Source organism: Ranitomeya variabilis, chromosome 7, assembly GCF_051348905.1.
Source record: "Ranitomeya variabilis isolate aRanVar5 chromosome 7, aRanVar5.hap1, whole genome shotgun sequence".
Classification (NCBI taxonomy): domain Eukaryota; kingdom Metazoa; phylum Chordata; class Amphibia; order Anura; family Dendrobatidae; genus Ranitomeya; species Ranitomeya variabilis.
This window is the reverse complement of record NC_135238.1, coordinates 152,453,724-152,474,994: the sequence shown is the minus strand read 5'-3', so window position 1 is coordinate 152,474,994 and position 21,271 is coordinate 152,453,724. Positions and strand designations below refer to the sequence as shown.

Here is a 21,271-nt window from a genome sequence, read left to right as displayed (position 1 = left end):
GCAATTTCAAAGGAAATGAGGTTGTGAATTGAAGATTACAGTAATAGAACACAGGTAGATATTTGAGATATTGTTGCGCCTACTTGCTGTTGCTGTATTGCATCTCAAGGATTGTTAGCAGCCTTCAAGGGCAGTCTTTGTGCAACATCACTACGTTGTGTGAGCTATCCTGTTAAGAAGTGTGGGTGTTTGTGATCTCCAGCTCCAAGTGTGTACAATAATCATGATGCTAAGTTGATTCTACAATTCTTATTTATTCTTCCTATCATTTAAAAATCATATTCTAAAAAGCAAGCGTACTTTTTCTCTTTAACCTGATAGTAGACTCTGATTATATCCGCAAAGCAACATGAGCAGATGCCCACGAGTCCTGCCGCTTACGGCAGGGACTTACAATGCTGCAGTAATTTGGGCACCTTCTGTTAGATAATTGCACAGCTGACATAGGTTAAGCACATATTGGAATATAATGATAGTGGCAATACTTTATATGCGTTTTTGGATCTTTTAAGAACAGCGGGAGGTTGGTAAAAGTGATGTTTGCTTATGGAATTTTAATGAATTTTAAAGTGATCTTAGGATGAATTTTGTGAAACCATTCAATTGATGTCTCATTGCCATGTGTCTGCATAGACATAGCGCGCCCCGTCTTGGGCTGATCAACATTCTTTTAAATACCACTCTAGTGAATGGGCCACATATTCATGGCTGTGTGCTTTCTGAATGTCTTGGCCCTGCCTTTAGAAGTGTGGTTAACTATGCAGTTTAATGCTCGCTGAACCAGTAAGGTCAAGTTCTTGAACACACAATGAAATGCAAAACACAGTCATTAAATGCATTCATAATCAGTGCATTCAAAGTATATGTTAAATGTTCCATGACTGGCGGAATATTAGGGGGTCCAGGACAAAGATCACATTAATATCAACCCTTTCCTAATGTTCCTTGTCATTTTTGGAATTAATGAGCAGAATATCTAACTAAGCAGCAAGTAAAAACTTCAGAAGGCATTATACAGGCTGTAAGCATGCAAAATAGAAAGTGTGACTTTCTGGGATGGACTATTTTTTCTTCTTCTTTTTCATACTAGCCTTTTATTTAGCAAATTCAATGGCTTGTTTAACACATGACTTATGCAGCCTGCAAAGTACATGACTGGAAACCTTATTCAGGGCCGGGTATAGACAAAGTGGGGCCCTGGGCAAAAGTTTAAAGTGGGGCCCCAAATGGTCACATATTGCACCATCACACAGAAACATTTTGGTTGTATTTACATGGGTTGTGGAGTAGGTAAAGCCAAACCACTGACTCCGACTCCTCAATTTCCCTGACTGCCGACTCCCAACTACTATTTAGGTGCACTGAGTTCAGGCTGCTAAAAGAGCGTGATCGACAATATTGAAATAATTCGATGCTAGTTTCCGGGCCTCTTTACACCGACTGAGGAAGAATGATGGGGACAGAACAATCATTATTAGATCAATCTGCCACATACAGTATCATGTAATCAGCAGCACATCTGCAGTTTTCACCGGGCGATATGCTGCTGGTAACAATGATTTTTTTTCTGGCATAAACAATTTAATCACTCGATGAATAGGCAGCATTTTGCTTGTTTAGTATAATACACTTTATAGTCCTCCACATAGTGTAATGCACCCCATAGTCCTCCATATAATATAATGTACACCATAGTCCTCCATATAGTTTAATGTGCCCCATAGTCATCCTTATAATATAATGTGTGCCATAGTCCTCCATATAGAATAATGCACTCCCCATAGTCCTCCATATAGCATAATGTGCACCAAAGTCTTCCATATAGTATAATGTGCACATAGTCTTCCATATAGTATAATGTGCCCCATAGTCCTCCATATAGTATAATACACTCTCCATATTCCTCCATATAGTATAATACACTCCCCATATTTCTCCACATACGGTAGTATAATACACTCCTCATATTCCTCCATATAGTATAATACACTCCCCATAGTCCTCTATGTAGTATAATACACTACCCATAGTCCTCCATATTGTGTAATGCATAGTCCTCTGTTATGACCCCAATGGCGAGGGTCTCAGAGGAACGTGGAAGTCTGCAGAATACAAAAATCCAGCTCATAGGGCAGTGGTAACTGGGTTGACCATATATCTACTCCTAACGCCAACACTAGAAGTAGCCGGGGATCATTCCTACGTTGATTCTAGATGACACGCGCCAGCCGGAGAATCTAGCTACCCCTAGTAGAGGAAAACAAAGACCTTTCTTGCCTCCAGAGAAGGGGACCCCAAAGCTGGATAGAAGCCCCCCACAAATAATGACGGTGAGGTAAGAGGAAATGACAAACACAGAAATGAACCAGGTTTAGCACAGAGAGGCCCGCTTACTGATAGCAGAATAAAGAAAGGTAACTTATATGGTCAACAAAAACCCTATCAAAATCCACACTGGAAATTCAAGAACCCCCGAACCGTCTAACGGTCCGGGGGGAGAACACCAGCCCCCTAGAGCTTCCAGCAAAGGTCAGGATATAGATTTGGAACAAGCTGGACAAAAATACAAAACCAAAACAAATAGCAAAAAGCAAAAGGCAGACTTAGCTGATATAACTGGAACCAGGATCAGTAGACAAGAGCACAGCAGACTAGCTCTGATAACTACGTTGCCAGGCATTGAACTGAAGGTCCAGGGAGCTTATATAGCAACACCCCTAACTAACGACCCAGGTGCGGATAAAAGGAATGACAGAAAAACCAGAGTCAAAAAACTAGTAACCACTAGAGGGAGCAAAAAGCAAATTCACAACAGTACCCCCCCCTTAGTGAGGGGTCACCGAACCCTCACCACGACCACCAGGGCGATCAGGATGAGCGGCATGAAAGGCACGAACTAAATCGGCCGCATGAACATCAGAGGCGACCACCCAGGAATTATCCTCCTGACCATAGCCCTTCCACTTGACCAGGTACTGAAGCCTCCGCCTGGAGAGGCGAGAATCCAAGATCTTCTCCACCACGTACTCCAACTCGCCCTCAACCAACACCGGAGCAGGAGGCTCAGCAGAAGGAACTACAGGCACAATGTACCGCCGCAACAAGGACCTATGAAATACATTGTGAATAGCAAACGACACAGGAAGATCCAGACGAAAAGATACAGGATTAAGGATTTCCAATATCTTGTAAGGCCCAATAAAACGAGGTTTAAATTTGGGAGAGGAGACCTTCATAGGAACAAAGCGGGAAGAAAGCTATCATGATCTCTGCAGGCAGAGATCATAGCAAGCCTATAGAGGGACAAGCTCTCGGAAGATGGAACTATACTGACCATGAACTAAGCCTGCCGCGCAACTAGAAATAGCCAGGTAGCATTTCCTATTTATCGCTAGATGCCCAGCTCTGGCCTAAGACCTAAATAGCTAGCAGAGGGAAATATAAGACCTGGCTCACCTCTAGAGAAATATTCCAAAGAAGACAGTAGCCCCCCACATATAATGACGGTGAGTTCAGATGAAACAACAAACGCAGCAGGAAAATAGTCTTAGCAAATTTGAGGTCCGCTTACTAGATAGCAGAAGACAGATAGTATACTTTCATGGTCAGCAGAAAAACACTAACAAAACACCATCCAGAGATTACCTTAAACTCTGGCATTAACTCATAACGCCAGAGTAGCAATCCCTGATCAACGAGAGCTTTCCAGACACAGTAACAAAACTTCAGCTGTGAACTGGAACAAATAGGCAAAACGAAACATGGACAAAAGTCCAACTTATCTAGTAGTTGTCTAGAAGCAGGAACAAGCACTGAGAGGCATCAGATAACATTGTTGACCGGCAAGAAACCACCAGAGAAATGAGCTTAAATAGCGACACCCACTACTGATGGAACCAGGTGAAACAGGAAAGAGGATGACAAGTCCAATTCCACAAGCGGCCACCGGGGGAGCCCAGAATCCAAATTCACAACAGTACCCCCCCCTCAAGGAGGGGGCACCGAACCCTCACCAGATCCACCAGGGCGACCAGGATGAGCCCTATGGAAGGCACGAACAAGATCAGAAGCATGAACATCAGATGCATTGACCCAAGAATTATCCTCCTGGCCGTAACCCTTCCAGTTGACCAGATACTGGAGTCTCCGTCTGGAAACACGAGAGTCCAAAATTTTCTCCACAACGTACTCCAACTCACCCTCAACCAACACCGGAGCAGGAGGCTCAACTGAAGGTACAACAGGTACCTCATACCTGCGCAATAACGACCGATGAAAAACGTTATGAATGGAAAAGGACGCAGGGAGGTCCAAACGGAAAGAAACAGGATTAAGAATCTCCAATATTCTATAAGGGCCGATGAACCGAGGTTTAAACTTAGGAGAAGAGACCCTCATAGGGACAAAACGAGAAGACAACCACACCAAATCTCCAACACAAAGCCGAGAACCAACACGACGATGACGGTTGGCAAAACGCTGAGTCTTCTCCTGGGACAACTTCAAATTGTCCATAACCTGCCCCCAGATGTGATGCAATCTCTCCACCACCGCATCCACTCCAGGACAATCCGAGGATTCCACCTGACCGGAGGAAAATCGAGGGTGAAACCCCGAATTACAGAAAAACGGGGACACCAAGGTGGAAGAGCTGGCCCGATTATTGAGGGCGAACTCTGCCAATGGCAAAAAAGCAACCCAATCATCCTGGTCAGCAGAGACAAAACACCTCAGATATGTCTCCAGGGTCTGATTAGTCCGCTCGGTCTGGCCATTAGTCTGAGGGTGAAAAGCAGATGAAAAAGACAAATCTATGCCCATCCTAGCACAGAATGCCCGCCAAAATCTAGACACAAATTGGGTACCTCTGTCAGAAACAATATTCTCAGGAATACCGTGCAATCGGACAACATTCTGAAAAAACAGAGGAACCAACTCAGAAGAAGAAGGCAACTTGGGCAGAGGAACCAAATGGACCATTTTAGAGAAACGGTCACAGACCACCCAGATGACAGACATCTTCTGGGAAACAGGCAGATCTGAAATAAAATCCATCGAGATGTGTGTCCAAGGCCTCTTAGGAATAGGCAAGGGCAACAGCAGTCCGCTAGCCCGAGAACTACAAGACTTGGCCCGAGCACAAACGTCACATGACTGCACAAAGACTCGCACATCTCGTGACAGGGAAGGCCACCAGAAGGATCTTGCCACCAAATCCCTGGTACCAAAAATTCCGGGATGACCTGCCAATGCAGAAGAATGTACCTCAGAGATGACTCTGCTGGTCCAATCATCCGGAACAAACAGTCTATCAGGCGGACAACGATCCGGTCTATCCGCCTGAAACTCTTGCAAGGACCGCCGCAGATCAGGAGAAACGGCCGACAAAATTACTCCCTCCCTAAGGATACCTGTGGGTTCAGAATTACCAGGAGAGTCCGGGTCAAAACTCCTAGAAAGGGCATCTGCCTTAACATTCTTAGAACCCGGTAGGTATGACACCACAAAATTAAAGCGAGAAAAAAATAAAGACCAGCGCGCCTGTCTAGGATTCAGGCGTCTGGCAGTCTCAAGATAAATCAAATTTTTGTGGTCAGTCAATACCACCACCTGATGCCTAGCCCCCTCGAGCCAATGGCGCCACTCCTCAAACGCCCACTTCATGGCCAAAAGCTCCCGATTCCCAACATCATAATTCCGCTCTGCGGGCGAAAATTTGCGAGAAAAGAAGGCACAAGGCCTAATGACGGAGCAGTCGGAACCTTTCTGCGACAACACTGCCCCAGCTCCGATCTCCGAAGCGTCAACCTCAACCTGAAAAGGCAGATTCACATCAGGCTGACGCAACACAGGGGCAGAGGCAAAACGGCGCTTAAGCTCCTGAAAGGCCTCTACAGCATGAGGGGACCAATTAGCAACATCAGCGCCTTGTCTGGTCAAATCAGTCAGTGGTTTAACGACATCCGAAAAACCAGCAATAAATCGGCGGTAAAAGTTGGCAAAGCCCAAAAATCTCTGAAGACCCTTAAGAGAGGAGGGCTGAGTCCAGTCACAAATAGCTTGCACCTTGACGGGATCCATCTCAATGGAAGAGGGAGAAAAAATATACCCCAAAAAGGAAATTTTCTGGACCCCAAAAACGCACTTAGACCCCTTCACACATAAAGAATTAGACCGCAGAACCTGAAAAACTCTCCTGACCTGCTGGACATGAGAGTCCCAGTCATCAGAAAAAATCAGAATATCATCCAGATATATTATCATAAATTTATCCAGAAAATCGCGGAAAATATCATGCATAAAAGACTGGAAAACTGAAGGGGCATTAGAAAGACCAAAAGGCATGACCAAATACTCAAAGTGGCCCTCGGGCGTATTAAATGCGGTCTTCCACTCATCCCCCTGCCTGATCCGCACCAAATTATACGCCCCACGAAGATCAATTTTAGAGAACCACTTAGCACCCTCTATACGAGCAAACAAATCAGTAAGCAATGGCAATGGGTATTGATACTTAACAGTGATCTTATTCAGAAGCCGATAATCAATACATGGTCTCAAAGAGCCGTCTTTTTTTGAGACAAAGAAAAACCCAGCTCCCAAGGGAGAAGAAGATGGACGAATATGTCCCTTTTCCAAAGACTCCTTTATATATTCCCGCATAGCAGCATGTTCCGGCACAGACAGATTAAACAAACGACCCTTTGGATATTTACAACCCGGTATCAAATCTATGGCACAATCGCACTCACGGTGCGGAGGTAACGACCCAAGCTTGGGTTCGTCAAAGACGTCTTGATAATCAGAGAGGAACTCAGGGACTTCAGAGGGAATGGACGACGAAATAGAAACCAAAGGTAAGTCCCCATGAATACCCTTACATCCCCAGCTCAACACAGACATTGCTCTCCAGTCCAAGACTGGGTTGTGAGACTGCAACCATGGCAATCCCAGTACCAAATCGTCATGTAAATTATACAGCACCAGGAAACGAATAATCTCCTGGTGATCCGGATTGATACGCATGGTTACTTGTGTCCAGTATTGTGGTTTATTATTAGCCAATGGGGTGGAGTCAATCCCCTTCAGAGGAATAAGAGTCTCCAAAGGCTCTAAATCAAAACCACAACGATTGGCAAAGGACCAATCCATAAGACTCAGAGCGGCGCCAGAGTCAACATAGGCGTCCGTGGCAATGGATGACAAAGAGCAAATCAGGGTTACAGACAAAATAAACTTAGACTGAATGGTGCCAATGGAAACAGACTTATCAAGCTTCTTTGTACGCCTAGAGCATGCTGATATAACATGAGTAGAATCCCCACAATAGAAACACAATCCATTCTTCCGTCTAAAATTCTGTCGCTCGCTCCTGGACAGAATTCTATCACACTGCATACTTTCTGGCGTCTTTTCCATAGACACCGCCAGATGGTGCACCGGTTTGCGCTCCCGCAGACGCCTATCAATCTGAATAGCCATTGTCATGGACTCATTCAGACCTGCAGGCACAGGGAACCCCACCATAACATCCTTAACGGCATCAGAGAGACCTTCTCTGAAAGTTGCCGCCAAGGCGCACTCATTCCACTGAGTAAGCACAGACCATTTACGGAATTTTTGGCAGAAAACTTCAGCTTCGTCTTGCCCCTGAGATAGTGCCATCAAAGTTTTTTCTGCCTGAAGTTCCAAATGAGGTTCCTCATAAAGCAAGCCCAAGGCCAGAAAAAACGCATCCACATCGCGTAACGCAGGATCCCCTGCTGGCAATGAGAAGGCCCAATCTTGAGGGTCACCCCTGAGCAAGGAAATCACAATCCTAACCTGCTGAGCAGGGTCTCCAGCTGAACGAGACTTCAGGGACAAATAAAGCTTACAATTATTTCGGAAATTCTGGAAGCTAGCTCTATTCCCTGTGAAGAACTCCGGCAAAGGAATTCTCGGGTCAGATACCGGAGCATGTACCACAAAATCTTGTAAATTTTGTACTTTCGTGATGAGATTATTCAAACCCGCAGTTACACTCTGGAGATCCATTATTGTCAGGTGCACACAGAGCCATACAGAGATTAGGAGGAGAGAGAGAAAAAAGACTGCAGCAAGGCAGACTGGAGGGAAAAAAAAAAAAAAAAAAAAAATTTCCAGCAGACTTCTTATAACTCTCCTTTCTCAACCTGGGTCTTTAACACTTTATTGGCCGGTCAAACTATCATGATCTCTGCAGGCAGAGATCATAGCAAGCCTATAGAGGGACAAGCTCTCGGAAGATGGAACTATACTGACCATGAACTAAGCCTGCCGCGCAACTAGAAATAGCCAGGTAGCATTTCCTATTTATCGCTAGATGCCCAGCTCTGGCCTAAGACCTAAATAGCTAGCAGAGGGAAATATAAGACCTGGCTCACCTCTAGAGAAATATTCCAAAGAAGACAGTAGCCCCCCACATATAATGACGGTGAGTTCAGATGAAACAACAAACGCAGCAGGAAAATAGTCTTAGCAAATTTGAGGTCCGCTTACTAGATAGCAGAAGACAGATAGTATACTTTCATGGTCAGCAGAAAAACACTAACAAAACACCATCCAGAGATTACCTTAAACTCTGGCATTAACTCATAACGCCAGAGTAGCAATCCCTGATCAACGAGAGCTTTCCAGACACAGTAACAAAACTTCAGCTGTGAACTGGAACAAATAGGCAAAACGAAACATGGACAAAAGTCCAACTTATCTAGTAGTTGTCTAGAAGCAGGAACAAGCACTGAGAGGCATCAGATAACATTGTTGACCGGCAAGAAACCACCAGAGAAATGAGCTTAAATAGCGACACCCACTACTGATGGAACCAGGTGAAACAGGAAAGAGGATGACAAGTCCAATTCCACAAGCGGCCACCGGGGGAGCCCAGAATCCAAATTCACAACAGAAAGCCATACCAAATCCCCAACGCGTAGTCGGGGACCCACACCGCGACGGCGGTTGGCAAAGCGCTGAGCCTTCTCCTGTGACAACTTCAAGTTGTCCACCACATGATTCCAGATCTGCTGCAACCTATCCACCACAGAATCCACCCCAGGACAGTCAGAAGGCTCCACATGACCCGAAGAAAAGCGAGGATGGAAACCAGAGTTGCAGAAAAAAGGCGAAACCAAGGTGGCGGAACTAGCCCGATTATTAAGGGCAAACTCAGCCAACGGCAAGAATGTCACCCAATCGTCCTGATCAGCAGAGACAAAACACCTCAAATAAGCCTCCAAAGTCTGATTGGTTCGCTCCGTCTGTCCATTAGTCTGAGGATGGAAAGCAGACGAAAACGACAAATCAATGCCCATCCTACTACAAAAGGATCGCCAGAACCTGGAAACGAACTGGGATCCTCTGTCTGACACAATATTCTCAGGGATGCCGTGCAAACGAACCACGTTCTGGAAAAACACAGGAACCAGATCGGAAGAGGAAGGCAGCTTAGGCAAAGGAACCAAATGGACCATCTTGGAGAAGCGATCACATATCACCCAGATAACGGACATGCCCTGAGATAGCGGAAGATCAGAAATGAAATCCATGGAGATATGTGTCCAAGGTCTCTTCGGGACAGGCAAGGGCAAGAGCAAACCGCTGGCACGAGAACAGCAAGGCTTAGCTCGAGCACAAGTCCCACAGGACTGCACAAATGACCGCACATCCCTTGACAAGGAAGGCCACCAAAAGGACCTGGCCACCAGATCTCTGGTGCCAAAAATTCCCGGGTGACCTGCCAACACCGAGGAATGAACCTCGGAAATGACTCTGCTGGTCCACTTATCCGGGACAAACAGTCTGTCAGGTGGACAAGACTCAGGCCTATCAGCCTGAAATCTCTGCAACACACGTCGCAGATCCGGAGAAATAGCTGACAAGATAACTCCATCTTTAAGAATACCAACAGGATCAGTGACTCCAGGAGCATCAGGCACAAAGCTCCTAGAAAGAGCATCGGCCTTCACATTCTTTGAACCTGGTAAATACGAGACAACAAAATCAAAGCGGGAGAAAAACAATGACCAGCGGGCCTGTCTCGGATTAAGGCGTTTAGCAGACTCGAGATACATCAGATTTTTGTGATCAGTCAAGACCACCACACGATGCTTAGCACCCTCGAGCCAATGACGCCACTCCTCAAATGCCCATTTCATGGCCAACAACTCCCGATTGCCCACATCATAATTTCGCTCGGCAGGCGAAAACTTCCTAGAGAAAAAGGCACAAGGTTTCATAACAGAGCAACCAGGGCCTCTCTGCGACAAAACGGCCCCTGCCCCAATCTCCGAAGCATCCACCTCAACCTGAAAGGGAAGTGAGACGTCAGGCTGGCACAAAACAGGCGCCGAAGTAAACCGGCGTTTCAACTCCTGGAAAGCCTCCACGGCAGCAGGAGCCCAGTTAGCTACATCGGAGCCCTTCTTGGTCATATCCGTCAAAGGTTTCACAATGCTAGAAAAATTAGCGATAAAACGACGGTAGAAGTTAGCGAAGCCCAAGAACTTCTGAAGACTCTTAACTGACGAGGGCTGAGTCCAATCAAGAATAGCTCGGACCTTGACTGGGTCCATCTCCACAGCAGAAGGGGAAAAAATGAACCCCAAAAAGGGAACCTTCTGTACACCAAAGAGACACTTTGAGCCCTTGACAAACAAAGAATTTTCACGCAAAATTTTAAAGACCAACCTGACCTGCTCCACATGCGAATCCCAATTATCAGAAAAAACCAAAATATCATCCAGATAAACAATCAAAAATTTATCCAGATACTTCCGGAAAATGTCATGCATAAAGGACTGAAAAACTGAAGGCGCATTGGAGAGCCCAAAAGGCATCACTAAGTACTCAAAATGACCTTCGGGCGTATTGAATGCGGTTTTCCATTCATCACCTTGCTTAATGCGCACAAGGTTGTACGCACCACGAAGGTCTATCTTGGTGAACCACTTGGCACCCTTAATCCGGGCAAACAAGTCAGACAACAGCGGTAAAGGATACTGAAATTTGACAGTGATCTTATTCAAAAGCCGATAATCAATACAAGGTCTCAAAGATCCGTCCTTTTTTGCCACAAAAAAGAATCCCGCACCAAGAGGGGAAGAAGACGGACGAATATGTCCTTTCTCCAGAGACTCCTTGATATATGAACGCATAGCGGTATGTTCAGGTACCGACAGATTAAACAGTCTTCCCTTAGGAAATTTACTGCCCGGGATCAAATCTATAGCACAGTCACAGTCCCTATGAGGAGGCAGTGCACTGGACTCACTCACTGAAGACATCCTGATAATCAGACAAATACTCCGGAACTTCCGAAGGCGTAGAAGAAGCAATAGACACAGGCAGGGAATCCCCATGAATACCACGACAGCCCCAACTTGAGACTGACATAGCCTTCCAGTCCAGGACTGGATTATGGGTCTGTAACCATGGCAGCCCTAAAACAACCAAATCATGCATTTTATGTAAAACCAGGAAACGTATCACCTCGCGGTGTTCAGGAGTCATGCACATGGTAACCTGTGTCCAATACTGCGGTTTATTTGCTGCCAATGGTGTAGCATCAATACCCCTAAGAGGAATAGGATTTTCTAATGGTTCAAGAGTAAAACCACAGCGCTTAGCAAATGAGAGATCCATGAGACTCAGGGCAGCACCTGAATCTACAAACGCCATGACAGGATAAGATGACAGTGAGCAAATCAAAGTTACAGACAGAATAAATTTAGGTTGCAAATTACCAACGGTGACAGGACTAACAACCTTAGCTATACGTTTAGAGCATGCTGAGATAACATGTGTAGAATCACCACAGTAGTAGCACAAGCCATTCTGGCGTCTATGAATTTTCCGCTCATTTCTAGTCAGGATTCTATCACATTGCATTAAATCAGGTGTCTGTTCAGACAACACCATGAGGGAATTTGCGGTTTTTCTATCACATTGCACCGAATTAGGTGTCTGTTCAGACAACACCATGAGGGAATTTGCGGTTTTGCGCTCCCGCAACCGCCGGTCAATTTGAATAGCCAGTGCCATAGTATCATTCAGACCTGTGGGAATGGGAAAACCCACCATAACATTCTTAATGGCTTCAGAAAGGCCATTTCTAAAATTAGCGGCCAGTGCACACTCGTTCCAATGTGTCAGCACGGACCATTTCCGAAATTTTTGGCAATACACTTCAGCCTCGTCCTGCCCCTGAGACATAGCCAGCAAGGCCTTTTCTGCCTGAATCTCAAGATTGGGTTCCTCATAAAGTAAACCGAGCGCCAGAAAAAACGCATCAAGATCAGCCAATGCCGGATCTCCTGGCGCCAGCGAAAAAGCCCAATCCTGAGGGTCGCCCCGTAAGAACGAAATAACAATTTTTACTTGCTGAGCAGAATCTCCAGATGAACAGGGTCTCAGGGACAAAAACAATTTACAATTATTCACGAAATTCCTAAACTTAAACCTGTCTCCGGAAAACAGTTCAGGAATCGGTATTTTAGGTTCTGACCTAGGATTTCTGATAACATAGTCTTGTATGCCCTGCACACGAGTAGCCAGCTGGTCCACACTTGTAATCAAGGTCTGGACATTCATGTCTGCAGCAAGCATAGCCACTCTGAGGTAAAGGGGAAGAAGGAAAAAAAAAAAAACTCAGAATCTTCTTTCTTATAATCCCTCTTCTGCAATGCATTAAACATTTAATACTGGCCTGGCAAACTGTTATGACCCCAATGGCGAGGGTCTCAGAGGAACGTGGAAGTCTGCAGAATACAAAAATCCAGCTCATAGGGCAGTGGTAACTGGGTTGACCATATATCTACTCCTAACGCCAACACTAGAAGTAGCCGGGGATCATTCCTACGTTGATTCTAGATGACACGCGCCAGCCGGAGAATCTAGCTACCCCTAGTAGAGGAAAACAAAGACCTTTCTTGCCTCCAGAGAAGGGGACCCCAAAGCTGGATAGAAGCCCCCCACAAATAATGACGGTGAGGTAAGAGGAAATGACAAACACAGAAATGAACCAGGTTTAGCACAGAGAGGCCCGCTTACTGATAGCAGAATAAGGAAAGGTAACTTATATGGTCAACAAAAACCCTATCAAAATCCACACTGGAAATTCAAGAACCCCCGAACCGTCTAACGGTCCGGGGGGAGAACACCAGCCCCCTAGAGCTTCCAGCAAAGGTCAGGATATAGATTTGGAACAAGCTGGACAAAAATACAAAACCAAAACAAATAGCAAAAAGCAAAAGGCAGACTTAGCTGATATAACTGGAACCAGGATCAGTAGACAAGAGCACAGCAGACTAGCTCTGATAACTACGTTGCCAGGCATTGAACTGAAGGTCCAGGGAGCTTATATAGCAACACCCCTAACTAACGACCCAGGTGCGGATAAAAGGAATGACAGAAAAACCAGAGTCAAAAAACTAGTAACCACTAGAGGGAGCAAAAAGCAAATTCACCACAGTCCTCCCTGTAGTACAATGCACCCCCTATAGTATAATGCACCCCATAGTCCTTCATATAGTATAATGCATTCCTCATAGTCCTTGATACAGTATAATGCAGGTTCCATCTTTGCTATATCGTTGCTACTATCCATTCTACATACCTCCCCAACTTGTGGTGCTAGAATGGATCGAGACTCCAGAAGGCGTTCGGTCCAGTCCAGAGATCGCTAACATGTAATTGGTGTGCAACCAGAACGTACAATAAGTCCATATTCTCCTTATAGGTGACTCAACAAAGCAGTTAGACCGTATGGCATCTATTTTGCAAGCAATCCATTTGTTCTGAGCTTAGCTGGCTCAAGGTGTGAGATCTGTCACTCATAGACTTTTAAGGCTTGACCCCCCCTACTGAGCTAGGTGTCCTGTTACAGCTGCACATGGGAAGGGAGTGTTAGGGCTGTCGGAACGCACCGAGTAAATATGGAGATGATATAGGTGTGTTCGCAGCCCGGGGTCCACCCTGTAGGAGTGGAACCTGCTGCTAGTAAATGGCGGCACTATATGGCGGTACTACGCCTGAATAGACATGGGTTCCATCACCCGGTCTGTATAGGAGCGAACTCTGTTGCTTCACAGAGTCGCCGGGATTAAAGGCAACGCTGTGCTCTGTTAACCTCACAGAGGACCACAGCTAACTAACCTAGCAAGTAGCATACATTGGTCCCACAGTCAGCAACAGCACACAAACAACTCCTCTCCGGAGGTGCCGGAATTCTAGTGGCTATATGCCAGCCCTAAATTCACACACACAAACTCCTCTCCAGAGGTTCCGGAATTCTAGTGGCTATACAGCCAACCCTGAGCACATGCAGACACAGACCACAAAGTAGCTAAGCTCATAAACATAAGTTGATACTAGCGCATGGCCGTGCGGCCTTGCGAACCTTTTATAGAGAAAGCTCTCCATGACCTTCCTAGCGGTCCATTAGGAACTGCTTCAGGACCTGAGCATGTGATCCCCGACCTCCAATGAGAGGTCGCCCCTTGGGCATGCTCAGTAGCTGAAAAGCAGGACTTAGTCCCAGGAGTGTCTGCTCGCCGCTGAACAGTGCTGGTTACAATGGCTGAGTCTGGAAGATCAGCAGTAACCAAGCGCACAGTATCTGACTGAGCCAGACGCTGGGACTGACGTCTCCGATGAGCAGGCCCCACTGCGGCTGAAGAAGAATGAGAGACCGCAGCGGAGGTGGCTCGAGATTCCCCTGTGCAGAGGCAGGAACTCAACACCTAACAGGGAGTTTTATAATCTGCTGCCAAATAGGATACCAATCATTGACATTAAATTATATCTCCAATATTCTTCACAGGACCGTTGAACCTGGTCCTGCAAATCGATTCGCACTATCTAGCATAAAATCTACAAAAAAGGCTGGCAGAAATGTTCACAAACCCACCAGTTTTTCAGTTCTTCATAAATGGAGACCAGGGCTGTGGAGTCGGTAAGCCAAACCTCCGACTCGACAATTTCCCTGACTCCCAACTCCAGGACTCCAACTCCACAGCACTGCCTCACTACTGAGCATGTACTGTATATAAAGTGCAGCACAGATTCATCTCACCTAGAAGCCCAGATCCTGAGATCAGGAACAAAAGAGACATTTATAGGACATTCCATAACTTTCCCAAATTGTAATGAAAAAATATTCAGCACATCCTGTATTGTACTACTGTACGCAATTTATTATATATTTTAGGAGTTGGAGTCGGTCCATTTTATACCAACTCAGACTCCACCAAAATGGACATCGACTCCAACCCCACGACTCTGACTACACAGCCCTGATGGAGACAGCAGCAGAAATCATAGGATAGAAAATGATATTCAATAAACCTAATGTGCAGGGAGTCTGAATTCCAGGCTGAATTGATAAACTTGGCTGGTTTATCTATATGGATTTTAGCACTTATGGCTGAAATAACACATAACGTTTTGCCGCAGTTTTCATGGCATTATTATTATTTTATTTTTTTTTCATGTATGATAAAAACAGACCGATTATTCTGATCAGAGTTTGATTAGACGGTGGTCCGAATGTCATCTGATTTTCACCGAACGTGGAGAAATGGAAAAAAAAAAAATCTCCACTTTCTCCATCCTGACAGTCGGTGAATATCAGACCACGCTTTGATTTTTTTTCACTGACCCATTGACTTGCATTGCTGATTTTGATCCTGATCCTCTGATCAAAATTTGACATGTCTTCATGATTTTCCTCAAAAACAGACATGTGAATGCCCCATAGCCTAACACAGGTATGAGTGCTATCCATGAAAAATCACGGATAGTACTCATGTGCAAAATTCAGAAATCTGAATGAGGCCTTCACACATCAGTGTTCAAAACATAAGTGAAAAAATACCACTAGTGTTATAAGTGTTTAGTGTACGGTCCGTGTGTCCATTTTTATAACGTTTTTTATAAATAGTGTTTTTCATGAATGGATAAAACATAAATGACAATGCTTCTCCTATCCTATGTTAAACACGGACAGCACGCGGCCTGTACAATGATGTCACCCATGTGCTGTACGTGATTTTCACACTCATAGACTTGTATTGGCCATCGTCATCTGTGCTGACAAAAAAAACCGGACATGTGAATAGCACCATCGGGTATAATGCATACGCGTTATATCAGAGGATAAAACTGATACAACACATACGTGTAACACGGGCGTGTGAATGAGGCCTTACATTAAGCAAATCTTAAACAGTAAGTTTTCCTGCACTTTTACATCTATTTGGTTCATGTTTGGAATTTGGGACCAACTTAGAGGTTTGGAGTGAAGCTGCTGCAGAGGAATTTGACAAAACAAGCCGTTTCCTGAATGTAGAAGGGGGGTGATGATGGCGGTGGGGGAAATAGTAGTGTGTGGGGGTGTAACACTTCTTAGCTCATTGGAGCCTGGGATGTTTATGAACTCTGGAGCCTGGATATGGCCCAGCCTGGAGGCAGGCTGTCTGCTTCCTCACTGGCTCTATCTGCTACACGTCAGAGGAGAGAAATAACATTGATTAACCCTAAGGAGGTTCCTAATGTTGGGATCTCTGTGAGGAAAGCTAGATTGTTTTAGAGCTGTGATTAAACCAACAATGATTCCTGAGATTTTTAGAATATACGACTGATCACAAACTATGACTTTTAGACAAGCTTATTTCCCTTTTTTTTCCAATTCACATTTATCAAGTGACTTTTCTGAGGCCTCTACCATTGGGACAGTCCTCGATCACCATACCGGCACAGTAAGATGGACCAAGAGCAGAACGACCAAGAGCAGAACGCAATGCACAGACTGGCCGGTGGCTCTCCCTAACCGACCATGACAGCTGCCTAGAAATACCACATAAAGCTGTCACACTTGGGTAGGAGAGCTGCCGGCTAGCCCGTACACTACGTTCCCATCTCGGGCCGATTTATACGATCCTCTGACTGAGTCCTTAGGCTAGGTTCACTCACCTGTTCAAGTCTATGGAGTGCCAAAAAAATATGATCCCATGCGGATGAGCTGTATAGCAACTGATTTTTACTGAAGCAGTGCAATACTTTTAACACAGGAAACTGTATTTGGTCTTACAAATTTTAACAACTGCTGATGTAAAAACAGATGCCAAACAAATTACCTATTCATGACAAAACAAATAGAAAAATCATCCATTTTTTGGGGATAAAATAAAATGATTTTTTTCTACACTTGTGTGAACTTAGTCTTAGGGCCCCTTCACACTGGTCGATTCTGCTACGATTACGACGCATTTGCGTCATATTCGACATCGCAGTACGAGCTCGTAGCCAGCGGTCACACTCTACGATGTTAACGCTTTTTCTGACGTAGTTGCGATGTGAACGTCACGCGTCGCAATCGTACGCTACCCTTCACACCGCCATAGTCCTACGACTCCGAGCGTGACGTATTACCAGCATGGGCGTGCTAAAACGTCACGCCCAATCAGGAGACAGGTATGCGGAAGCCCAACCCACGTAGTCGCATTACGAGCTCGTATGACCGCCGTCACATACTACGATTTCGACCGCCACAGCGAGACATTTACGACGAAAGAAAGTTCTGCTCTTTCTTTCACATCGTACGATGCTGGGCTGCGTCGCAAATCGTAACGCCATGTCACACTTTGCAACCTCGGAACGAGGACGGATAAACGTCACAAATCGAACGCTCGTTCAGACTTTGATTGCACAGTGTGAAGGGGCCCTTAGAGACTTAGGCCCTCATTGTTTGCTTACTGGTAGATTTATAGTCTGGTGGAGCTGCATGAAGTGGTGGTCAAACATGTGGACTGCAGTTCCATACACCTTTATGGGAAATTTCAAAATGGCTAATTGCACCATAAAATAATAACACTTATGTACCCACCTACGGTACAGGTTTTGTTCTAGCGGTGTTCGCACTATCTCCCGGGGATCGAGTTACATTGTTATGTCACACAATCCCTGAGGCCAGTGAGTGCTGGCTTCACTCTCCCCACCTTCAGATGCAATAGACAATCCGGAGGAAATGACAGAGCAGCAACAGCCCCGCACTCCTTCTGGATGTAAGTGAAATGTCCAAAGGAGAGGAGTGCAAAGCCAGCACTGACCGGCTGCTGGGATTGCATGACATTGTTCACTGATTGAGTGACATCTCTGGAAAGGGGTTGCAGGTGATTATAAGGCTCATACTCACTTGCGTGAAATACGGCCGAGTCTTGCAGGTTAAAACCTGGCTCTGCCGCCGGCACTCCAGAGCGGAGCGTGCGGCCGCACAGCAATACATGGAGCTGCATGCTCCGCTCCCAAGTGCCGCTGGCAGAGCCGAATGTTACCATGCGAGACTCGGCCGTATTTCACGCAAGTGAGTATGAGCCCTTAGTGTTATTATTTTACAAAAGGAAAACAGTAGGGGTTGTCCAAGTAGTGGACAACTCATTTAATTATTTTTGCAACTTTTTTTTGGAGAAAAAAGTTGCATGTTCTGCAAACTTTTTGAAAAAGTTTCTGATCCTCCCAAAAAATAACTTGGGGGAAGATCAACTTTATAAAAAAAAATTTGATGAATTAGTTTAAAACAGCTGGAAAAGCCACAATGAAGTACAAATAAGAAAATTAGCTAAAGAACAAAAGACCAGAGCAAATTCATTGCTGAATTTGTTGCTGATCAAAAAGGCACTAAGTGAGAATTATTCATGTAAAAAGCCTGTCCCTCAATGCGTTCGGGTGTTTCACATATAATATTATACAATATAAAGATTCTGAAAAAGCCTCTTCTGTGCTTTCTGTGGAGCGGCGGCACCATTTCTAGGGTTATTTTTAGTCACTTTTTCACCCAACACGGCAATCAGTTGCACAGAAAACCATGGAAAGGATTTACAGATCTATAAATAGTATACGCTTGTTATTTTTGGTTTTGATGAATGTTGCAGCATCAAAACCTGTTTCCTTTAACTTTTTCACTATAGGATGAGGCTATTCTAAATATGTAATTATTCATGTGCATTTCTGCTAAATGCCCCCTCAAGCTTTAATCTAGTCCAGATTTTTCTGAATGCTGAGTAGTAAAGTTATTGCCCTGTGCTTTTCTGGTTATCCATTCAAAAATCTCTTTATTAACCCCTTCCTGACATGGCCAATTTTCGCTTTTGCATTTTTTTCCCTCCCATTCTTCCAAGAATCATAAGTTTTTAATTTTTCCATTCCACATAGACATATGGGGGCTTGTTTTTTTTTGCAGGATGTATTAAACTTTTGAATGACGCCATTCATTTGACCAAATAGTGTAATGAATAACAGGAAACAAAATTCCAAGTGTTGTGAAATTGCAGAAACCCCCCAACAATTCTGACATTCTTTTTAGGAAATTGTTTTTGCGATATATATTGTGTTGTAAACATGAGATGACATCATGATTCATGTCCAAGTCAGCGTAATTACAGAAACATTGGACCTTTCCATTTTTTTTATTATTCTAGTGGTAGGAAAAAAAATACATCGAAATTTGTAAAAAAAAAAAAAAAAAGTTAAAAAGTTAATTTTTGGGGGACAAGACTGCATATTATTAAATAAAACAGTACAATTTTACTGTTTTCATTTCATTTACCTATCAGCATGGTTAAAGAGGTTGTCCACTACTTTAGCATTGATCGGTCGGGATCCAAAACCCGACACTCCCTGTGATCAGCTGTTATTGGTGTCGGCGGCTGAGCTGCTCTATCTTCTGATAGTGGGTGTCGCAGGGTATTGCACATCTGCCTCTTATTCAAACCAATAGGCAGATGTGCAGTACCCTGCAGCGGCCTCTATCAGAAGGTGGCCAGATCCGCAAGTAAGCATATCCGACCTGTGTCCGCCACCACCAATAATGGCTGATTAGTGGGGGTGCTGGACACCGACCCATGAAACATTGATGACCTGTCCCAAGGATAGGTCATCAATACTAAAGTAGTGGACAACTTCTTTAATTTTATATTTTGACAGATCAGACTTTTATGGAAGGGGTGAAGCAATATATAAGTATTTTCTTTTTTATATCTTTATTTTTAATGGGGAATAGGGAGGTGATTAAAATTTTTATGTGTTTCAATTTTTCACATTTTTGTTTACTTTTTTAGTGTATTTGTTTGTCTTCATCTGATCACTTGTACTACAGTACAGACCAAAAGTTTGGACACACCTTCTCATTTAAAGATTTTTCTGTATTTTCATGACTATGAAAATTGTACATTCACACTGAAGGCATCAAAGCTATGAATTAACACATGTGGAATTATATACTTAACAAAAAAGGGTGAAAAAACTGAAATTATGTCTTATATTCTAGGTTCTTCAAAGTAGTCACCTTTTGCTTTGATGACTACTTTGCACACTCTTGGCATGCTCTTTATGAGCTTCAAGAGGTAGTCATCAGAAATGGTCTTCCAACAATTTTGAAGGAGTTCCCAGAGATGCTTAGCACTTGTTGGCCCTTTTGCCTTCACTCTGCGGTCCAGCTCACCCCAAACCATCTCGATTGGGTTCAGGTCTGGTGACTGTGGAGGCCAGGTCATCTGGCGTAGCACCCCATCACTCTCCTTCTTGGTCAAATAGCCCTTACACAGCCTGGATGTGTGTTTGGGGTAATTGTCCTGTTGAAAAATAAATGATGGTTCAACTAAACGCAAACCGGATGGAATAGCATGCCGCTGCAAGATGCTGTGGTAGCCATACTGGTTCAGTATTCAATTTTGAATAAATCCCCAACGGTGTCACCAGCAAAGCCCCCTCACACCATCACACCTCCTCCTCCATGCTTCACGGTGGGAACCAGGCATGAAGAGTCCATCCGTTCACCTTTTCTGCATCGCACAAAGACACGGTGGTTGGAACCAAAGATCTCAAATTTGGACTCATCAGACCAAAGCACAGATTTCAACTGGTCTAATGTCCATTCCTTGTGTTCTTTAGCCCAAACAAGACTCTTCTGCTTGTTGCCTGTCCTTAGCAGTGGTTTCCTAGCAGCTATTTTACCATGAAGGCCTGCTGCACAAAGTCTCCTCTTAACAGTTATTGTAGAGATGTGTCTGCTGCTAGAACTCTGTATGGCATTGACCTGGTCTCTAATCTGAGCTGCTGTTAACCTGCGATTTCTGAGGCTTGTGACTCGGATAAACTTATTCTCAGAAGTAGAGGTGACTCTTGGTCTTCCTGTCCTGGGGCGGTCCTCATGTGAGCCAGTTTCTTTGTAGCGCTTGATGGTTTTTGCCACTGCACT

General features: G+C 44.6%; 1 protein-coding gene across 2 annotated transcripts in view; it reads left to right on the top strand.

Moving 5' to 3' along the window:
* The window catches only part of BMPR2 (bone morphogenetic protein receptor type 2), a 217,613-nt gene that overhangs the window by 134,254 nt on the left and 62,088 nt on the right, over positions 1-21,271 (top strand). The window lies entirely within an intron of this gene.